We start from the raw sequence: 9,639 nt of genomic DNA on the forward strand, positions 1-9,639 counted from the left end.
AAACCTCACACCATAGACACACACACACACATACACACACACACACACAGAGGCACACAGGCACACACATACACATACACACAGACACCCCAGTATCTCAAAGTCACACAGGGAGTGAATTCACTAAAATAGTGTTGATTGTAAGCAATTTGATAGCTCAATAAATAATAAGGTTATTTAATAGCTGACTTAACTAGAAATTTCTGAAGTAGAATGAGATTCAGGTTGGGATTGATCAAGGGGTAGACTGGTTTTCGTCTAGTGCTCTCACCTATATTCTCTGGGTGCCGGGCTCCCCATCCCTCCTCAGCAGTTGCAAAAGGCACAGCTCCACACCACACAACTTCAAGCGTATCTCCTAGGAATTCTCATAGCATAAAAAAAAAATCTTTTCCAGGAGTTCCCATCATTTGTCTCTTTCTTTCTCAGTGGTCCAAACTGGATCACATGTCTCTTTGTAAACCAGTACTTGTGGCCAGGAGATAAGATTAGGCTTGTAACATAAGCCTCATCTGAATACCCAGTCTCTCTAGAACCTGGTGAGGTATTAGTTTCTCCCAAAGGTGAAACTTGTGCTGAGGAATTAGGTACCAAACAAAAAGCAGACTACTGAAAAAGGGAATGGGTGAAAACTTGGGAGGGCACCTATATGTCCAGCACAATGAGTATGATAGATTTTGTGATATTGCTTCCTTATTTTGAACCCCTTCCCCGTCTCCCTCGCGTGAGGGGTATTCTTTTGGATCCCCGTTGAACTTGGGAGTAAGCATGTGACTGATCCTTCCCCACTCTGGACCTTGAGATGTTCACGTGACATGTGTTGGGCATGGAATGTCAGCATATGGGACAGAAGCCCAGCTGTCTTTGTCCCCTTGCACTTCTGCCGTCACCATACAAATGTAAACCAGGCGGTCAGTCCACTGACCCAAGAGGATGACAGACATGTGGAACAGACCTGGGTCGGTGAGTGCTTTCATCGCTAGTTGACCGAGGGAGTCAAACCTGCTGTGTGCCATCTTCTTCCATGACAACATACGGCATTGCTCTGGCCATCTCTTCTCTCCCTCTTGGCTGCTGTTTGGCCCAGGTCTCAGATGAAAGCGAAGCCTGTGGCTTTACTCCCCGTTTTCAATCTCACAAAAGCATCGGAGAGAGTCGGCAGCCACTTCTGAAGGTCTTTCTAGAGGGCCAGCGAGCTCTCGCTCCACGTTTGCTGGTCAGCTTCCTAAGGCAGCACCACACAGCCCTCCCTTCCCAATCCTGCCGAGCGAAACCTCGCAGTATTGAAATGGCTGCACCTCAAAGTGTCATGTGATTTCTGTATCATAGGAATTTTAGAAACAGATGGCCAGCACAGACGACGGTGGCGGCTGCACAACGCATATGGGGCAAAGGCGAACGAGTGAGCAAGGGATGAGAAGCGAGCAAATTCTGGAGGAGCCCTGGAAGGGAAGAGGACTGCCGAGCGCTTGTCTTCTGTCTGAAAAATGCAACCGCACGTTGAGAAGCAGAAACACCTGGCAGGCAGTTGCAGAGGCGAAGAGAAGAGGCAGAAAGAGATGCTCTGCTTCTAAAGCAAGGAGGAGGATATGTTTAAACAGTTTTTAAAAAATCACGCGAGGAAAAACAGGCAGCAGAAATAATCAATTCACCTGCACTCGACCTTTGGGCGGTGGATGTGTTGCTGGAAGAGGTCCGGGCGTCAGAAGAGTCGGGGCTCGGCGAATGGACAGGAAGCCGATTCAGATCAGTGACCCCTGTGCACCCCACATTGCCCACACTGCCAGGGCCCTGCTCCCCAGAAACCCCCTCGATGCTCCGAGGGGTGGGGGCGATTTCTGCGGACGTCTCAGATGGCTGATCTCCTAATTCTATCATGAAATGTATTTCCCCCGGAGCTGGCGTTTATCGCTGAATTCTGGCATGGCTCCTGAAACGTTGCATCTGCACCGCTAAACGGAGGTTACGTGTAGTTCATTAATATGCAAGAGGGGCCACGAAATCATCCCTTTCTTTGACAGGAGTTCCTACATGCCTTTCTGGAAAGCTCCGTTTCTGAAGTGGTCTGGCACCAAGACTTTCCTTGTCTTGTTTTAATCAGCTCCATCTTGTCACTGCGTGAAGAGTTAAAGAAAAAGAAAAAAAAAAAAGCTTTCTGAAAATCTCAAGGAAGATGCGATGCGTCCTTCTTCTCTTTTCTTCTCTCTCTCTCTCTCTCTCTCTTTTTATTTTTTATTTTTTTTTGTCATTCGCCCACCCCCCTCTATGAGCACATCAAAGTAAGACGTGACACGCAGTGCCCTGGAGCTCTTAGCAACATGCTTTTAGGTTTGGGAAATTTCATTTCCTACCTTATGATGATTACATGAGGAAAGATGAAATGCTCGCTTTGAGGTTTATTTGAGAAAGAGATGTAATAAATGTTGCGGCTTCCCACTGAATGGAACAAATCCATTCTGGTCATGTGGGGGACATTAAAAATTACATATGTGTGTGCGCCTACACAGCCCGTGTGACTTCAGTGGCATTTGTGGTCCTCGATTCTGAGAAAGGAGACCTCGGATGGCTTCTTTCAGAAAATGCTGAATAAAGTTTTTCATTTTATCCAGCTCTGAATGTGTCTGATTCCAAATGAAAACGAGTTCCCACCCTGTCTGAGCTACAGCGGTCCCCTTTAAACGCCCCCCCCCAGGAACACACATACACACACACGAGTACACAGAAGCGTGCACACACACGCACATATACACACAAAGGACTGTAAGATTCACACAGATTAGCATAGTTTAGATGCCCCCCCTGGCTAAAACCCACAAGTGTGGTGCCTGCTGAAGAATTAATTCAGCATCCTTTTACCAAATAGTTCATTTTTCCAAACCCTAGAGCAGGGCAGGGAACCCTTGTGTTTTGTTCCGGCTACCGTGTTTTCTTTTCCTTTCTTTCTTTCTCTCTCTCTCTCTCTCTCTCTCCCTTTTTTTCCTTCCCAGTGTGCGTTAGCTTTTGCTTCAGGAACTTCTCTATGAGCTGAGAGCTGAATGGAAAGTGATAAGCTCCTCTTGCCGAGGAAAAGGCCAGCGCCTGGGGAGATGTGCTCATGGTTTCAGACCTCCGCGCTCCCTAGGAGGAATGGATGCTGGAGAGGAACCGCGTCTTCACTGAGCAGACCATTTTCCCGCACACGGACGCTGGCAGTCCTGGCGCCGTTCGAAGCTCTCCCACCACGTCTCTTTGTTCAGCCCACAGCTGGACCACACAGGTGGGAGGATGCTGGATTTGCGCAGGCTTCGCTCATCCCCTGGGCTCGGGCTCCCCGCCCTCCAGATCCAGGCCATCCCCGAGCGCCCTCAGGGTCCGTCCTGCGGCCTCTCCCGATAGATCGGAGAGTGGTCACCGCTCGGGTGTGCAGCAGCACCACGAGGATTTCTGCTTCGGCTGCAGAAAGTGGAAAGATCCTGATCCTTTTTCATCAATGACCTCAACCCCGGCTCTTCCGCAATGAGTAATCTGTTTACCCTCCCTCTTAAGGAAATAAGAAATCGCTTTGAGTGAATGCCATGTGCTCCCAGAGGCAGTCCGGCCCTTGTTCTGACCAGCTCTGGATTTGAAGGGAGATGACAACTTGTAAACACTGTTCAATATTTAATTCTTAAAAGTTTTCACAGGGAAGTCCCACCCTCCCTCTGAGGCAGGTGCTCCTAAGTCTCCGCCTTTACAAAGGAGGAGTTTGCAATGTGCCTTTTCAGTCTGTTCCCCCAAGGGCACGAATGGAGGGAGGGGAGAGTCCCATCCCTGGGCCGGGCCAGGGACTCCTGAGCCATACTGCTCACTGTGGGGGCAGACACAAGGGCGTCCCATGGTCTTCTGTTCCCCTCTGGAGCAGAGGCCCTGCCATTCCAGTCTGCAGATCCGACCCATCCAGAAGTTGTGAGCCCCTCGGATTTATCACAAACATTTGTTCCCCCGGGTCGGACACCTCGGAAATCCTCCATAAATGTTTGTGGAGTGAATTAAAAAAAATAGAGAAACCAAAAGGCACAGAATGTCAAAGCACTTGAAGGAAGATGAGCAAAGAAGAAGATTCAGGAGAGAAAAGCTTTAAGCCTCCAGTGTGAAAACAAGAGACGGGAGGAGGCAGGGAGTAAATGAAATGAAGGAGAAAGATCTGTGTTGACCCATCCTGCTACTGTTGTTGGGCACATGGCCGTAAAGGGCGTGGGCAGGGCGAGTGTGCCGTCTGTAGACCTTCCTAGTTCAGCAGGAAGGGCATGACAAAAGGGCACGGGGATCACAGGGCAGGCTTACGGCTCTGGGTGTCCTCCTCACTCGCTGTCTAATCCGGCTGTCCCCTTTGGGCTTCAGGATCTCAGTCTGCAAAGTGAGAAAACCTGATGGGAGCGTCCCGGTAGCCTCAGAGGAAATCAGGGACACATGATTATATTACAAAGTGGCTGTGAGTATTTTACAAAAATGACCATACGAATAACGGCTATTAATATTAGTGATAAAAATGTTGCATCGAGTGCTTCCTATGAACCGTACAGATAGATTGATAGATAGACCTAGCTATGGAACATACATATATGTCCCTGCGCATTTTTGGGAAGGCAGAGATCGTGGTTCGAAACATTGCATAACGTGCTGCCGCTCACGCAGCGAGCACATGGCTGAGCAGGGGCTTGAATTCAGGTCAGTCTGTCTCTGAAGTTCGCTCAAAGGCACATCAGGGACTCGGGGCCACGGCATTCTCCTCGGCAAACAGCCCTCCCAGGAACCTGCTATCATTTGGACTCAGAAAACCCTAATGACCACCCAGCTCCTGTGTGCCGGCCTGGCCTGCCCCAGGGATGACAACCCCCTGAGAGAGGGTCCTCGGCGGTCCCTGGGGACCCTAACAGAACACTCGGCCGCGCCGCCAGGCCTTCCCGGCAGCAGCCGTGCCTGCTGGTGTTTTAGACCAGGAGCAGACCGAGGCAGGATGAGCAAACTGTTCCCTAGAAACCGAGTCCTTCCTGCTCCTCTCCCGTGCAGCTCTCGAAGCCAAATCCCCTCGTTAATTCCGGGGAAGCGTCACGTGATGCCACCGTCTCCGCGGCTGTCATTTGCCCATTCACTCACTACATATTGGCAAAAAGAGATCCTTCTGTCTGGATGCCATCAAATCTTTTCTCTTCAGCATCTCTGTCTCCTCCCTTCCAAATTTAAAATTTGCTTCCATTATCGTTTCAAAGGCATCAATAGAAATTTGATACAAAGCGTAAGAGTTTTTAAATGAATCCTCCTTGGTCTTTGATCATAACCTTCTAAACTGCTTTAAATAAACCCCTGGAAGACCATGCATAACCATAGTCCTTTAAAAATGGTCATATCATATATGTGTGTGCATATGGATGTATAAATTTATAAATGTGACGTGTCTGTGTGCATAGGTGTATATGTATGTATGTCGATACACACACCTGCATGAAGATAACATGTCTTAGTCACACACACAAGAAGTTTATCCTGTTTTTTGAGGGATGGAAGCTGGGCTGATCACTCGCTCGCGGGCGCTCACAGAAATTCCCCCCATCTTAATCTGCTCTGCTCTGTTTTTTAAGGAGATGGGAACCTGTAAATATTTTTAAATATTTATTCTGCAAATATTTAAAATCTTCCCTGGTGCCCACAGCCACGAAGCCTAGAACAGAAAGCCAGAGGCCTCACCTTGGGACATCTTGGGATATGAGGTTTAGAGAAGCTTAACCACATTTTCTGAAGTAGCCACAGCCGACTCTATTAAATTTACCTTTGGAGTAAAAATGACTGAAGCTTCCAGCCACTAGACAGGTTTAAGAAGGGTAACTAATTTGGAGGACAGAATGGAGCCTGAATTATGCAGGGTTCCACCCGGCAAATAGAACCCACACCGGGTCATTCATGGAGGGGATTTAATATGGGGAACGGTTACAAAGACGTTTAAAGAGCCAAGGAGCAAACAGTGAGGCGACTGGAAATCAGGAACTGTAAGAGCCCGCTCTCATCCCTGGGGCTGGATGGACAGAGAGGAGGTGGAAACTGCTCGCAGGCAGCGGGGGCCAACAGGGAGGGTGGCCTGGAGGTTGCTGGAGCTACAGAGGGGGCACAGCCATGCCCAGGGACGCTACCAGAAGCTCAGAGAGAGAAGGGGAGAAATACCTAGGCTTCCCCCCTCTCCGCATCCTCCAATCTCCTGCCAGAACCTACCCTTGGGCAAACCTAAATAAAATCAAAGAAGCCAGTGAGGCCTGTTTTGCAAGGATCAGAACCTCAAAATACAGAGCAGGGGTGGCAAGTTGAGGGCCTTTAGCCGAGAGGAAGTGGAAAATGGCTAGCCCCTGACTGCAGTGCTCAAAAACTAGTTAAGATCTAGCTTACTACTGGTGATACGAATCTAGATATGGATGCCGGTCTATGTACGGCGTAAGCATACCGTTTCTCTGTGTACATCACTCATCCACCTGACTTCTAGCAGCTGCCCTCAAGAGGAAGTGTAATGAACTCAGAACACAAGAACACGACTTGCTTTGACGGATTGGATAGGAGCGGAAGCGATTGGGCTGTGTCTGAACAGAAGCCATAGGAGCCGTCCTTGGTGCCACCATGTTTTCTCTCCCTCTGCTCCACGATCTGCGATATCTCAGATCGTGAGCCCGTATCATCTATCACCCAAGCCAGGACCTGGTATTCATTACATGTTATTTCACATTCACAGTTCAACCCCATTGTTTACAGATAGTGCTACTTCACCTGAGAAGATGTTGGATTTTGAAGGAAAACATTATTTGAAAATGAAATTATCGTACTGTTTAAAAATGAGTATATTCTAGGTTTCCCAAGTTTTTGGATACCAGAGGCAAGTAGAGGAAGAGCTCAACAATGGGGTAAAGGCAAAGTGGTGAAGGCCTCAAAACACAATCCCCAATTTCACACAGTCGGTTCTAGCTTTGAGATGAGGAATAATACTTGGGAATTTTCTAGAAACAATCTTAGAAGAAATTTTTTTTAAAGAACAACCCTGATCATGTCACCCTTTTGCTTATAAACCTCCGCTGACTCCCTTTTCTACCCAAGCTTCCCAGAAGATAAAGAACAGCCCCCTTGGTTTGACATAAAATCTAATCTCACTTTATCCGTCTGGCTCTGTTTCTGCCCAACACACCATATATCCCAGAAGCTTAACTTCTCACTATGATCGTGTTGTCATTCCTGAGTTTCATGCCTTGTGCCCGCTCTCCTGCGACGCCCAGAACTTCCTCGCCGCCTCTACTCCTCCGTCCTCTTTTTGGCAGAATCTTACTCCTCTTTCAAGTCTGGCTCAAATGTCTCCTCTTCCGTGAAGCCTTCCAAAACGAGCACTCCCTGGGACACCTGGCTGGCTCAGTGGGTAGAGCACGTGATTTTGAATCTCGGGGTCGTGAGTTTAAGCTCTATATTGGGCTCCGAGCTTACTCTAAACAAAAAAAATGAGCACTCCCCGTTCTGTCCATGCAGCCTCTCTCACGGTCCGTCATAATTACTCTGCTCAACTCTCTCCTGCACTTGACCTTCGCTCCCCCAGGCCTATGTGCTCTTCATTTTTAGAGGCCAATGGTCTGTTCTGGAGTCCAGTGTGTTCTAGGCCCTCTCTAAATATCTGTTGAATAAATGAGTGAAGGAATGAAGAATTCTCCTATTTACCTTCGCCTGCTGGTTGGAAATCATGGAAATCCTTAGAATCCATGGGGATTTCTACATACTCCCATGTTAAATTCCAGACTTAACCAATGCTGACTACAGATAGAATACTGCATGATACTACAGAGAGCTGAGTCTCATCTGTTTCACGTGCAATACTTAGAACCATTTAACTCGAAAGTTAGGAAAAGCTAACCCCCTTCGGAGAAGGAGGTGTGTCGGAAAGGAGGTTAAGCTAGAAGACTGTGTTGTTAGATGTCCTGCAACGAACCTTCTGTTCGTTTTTGCAACTGCACTTGGCTGTGCTTGGGGAGAAGGTTGATTATGTGAATATTCACAAAAAAGAAAATAGAGAAAATAAAACATATGGAAAATAATCATGCTTGATAATAATCAAATAAATGCAAATTAACTTTCATTTGTATCATTTTACACCTGTTAAATTAAAAAAAAAAAAAAAGATCCAGCCCAAGGCTGCAGTGAAATTAGATCCTTGTACACTTCTAAAGGCACTGTAAACTGGTACAGTCCTTTCCGGAATGTAATAAGAAAATACAGAGCAAGAATCACAATGTTCACACTGTTTTGACTCTGTAGCTAAAGTACTAGGAATTAATTCTGTGAAATATTTTAGCACCACTAAAAAACCCTTTGTAAGTGTTTACCACAGCACTACCTTTGAGGACAAGCTCCATGCCCGGCGAGATGGGATGGCGTATTAAGGCAATGAAAATTTTGCTGCCATCAGACAAAATAATTATGTAACCTACATACACACGTCGAAAATATACAATACAAATCAGATGGAGTAGAAATCAAATACTATGTGCCTTATGATAGCAACTCTATAAAAGCATGCTTACAGAAAAGCATCGGAAGGCAATTTTTTAAAGAGTTGTGATGGGTTAGGATTGTGGTTTTTCTATTTTTATCAACATTTTTATATGTTGCTATGACATATGTTCTCTAATAAGAAACAGGTGGAAAGTAAATACACTCACCAGTGGGAATTGGAAGGGTACAGAGGGACTGAGCGAAGCAGGTGACTCATGGATGTTTTTGCCCCAAGCAGCCCTCACCCTGCAGTGGTGGGAATGGAATGGGAAGTCAAGAAGCATGTCCCCTGCAGGAAATCTGTCTAATCTGCAGGAAGTCGAGGATGCGGGGGAATTCACTGAAGAAATCTCACTTGATTTTGTGAAGAAGAGAGACGACGATCTGATCAGCTGCCTCCGTGTCTCAGCGAGAGCCCTGCTTTTCTTGGATCTCTGCTGTCCGCTCGTCGCGTCAACTGTTTACCAAGCCAGGCGCCAATCCGTTCAAACTTTACATATTCATGTCATCAGATCCTCCAAACAATCCGGCAGTGTGCCTCCCATAATGCTCTCCGCATTTCACGAGGGCAGATTCTGGGACACGAGGCCTGCATGCAAAATCCCTTTCTGTTGAGTCATACCGTAGGCCAGACTGATCCGCTGACAAGCGAGGGTTCTCATTCCCCGGAGACAGCTGGGAAGGAGCCAAACCCAGTACTCGCCTGGGCCCTTGACATATGTTATCTCAGTAACCCATGACGTGGGTTGGGAAGAGAGCACAGCCCCCATGTGAACTGCAAAGCTCACAGAGTCGGGTCACAGGTAACCAAGGTGTTCCTAGGCCAAGCCCGGAGCCTTGAGAGGCTGCCATTGTAGCAACCTTGCAGTTCCTCTCGGCAGAGGAGTCACTGGCATTTGGGGCAGAATCCTTCTTTGTACAGGGCTGCCTGACAGGTGCCAAGACATCCCATATTCCTGGCCCTGGTCACTACAGACTAGGAGCCTCAGTACCCAGTGTTGTGACATCCACAAACGCTCCCCCACTTCTGAACGCCCTCCGGGCCAGGAGGACGGACCCCCACTTGGGACACATGAAGAGACTCATATTCATTCCCCCAAGACATGTTTATCA

Source organism: Neovison vison, chromosome 9 (assembly GCF_020171115.1).
Source record: "Neovison vison isolate M4711 chromosome 9, ASM_NN_V1, whole genome shotgun sequence".
Classification (NCBI taxonomy): Eukaryota; Metazoa; Chordata; class Mammalia; order Carnivora; family Mustelidae; genus Neogale; species Neogale vison.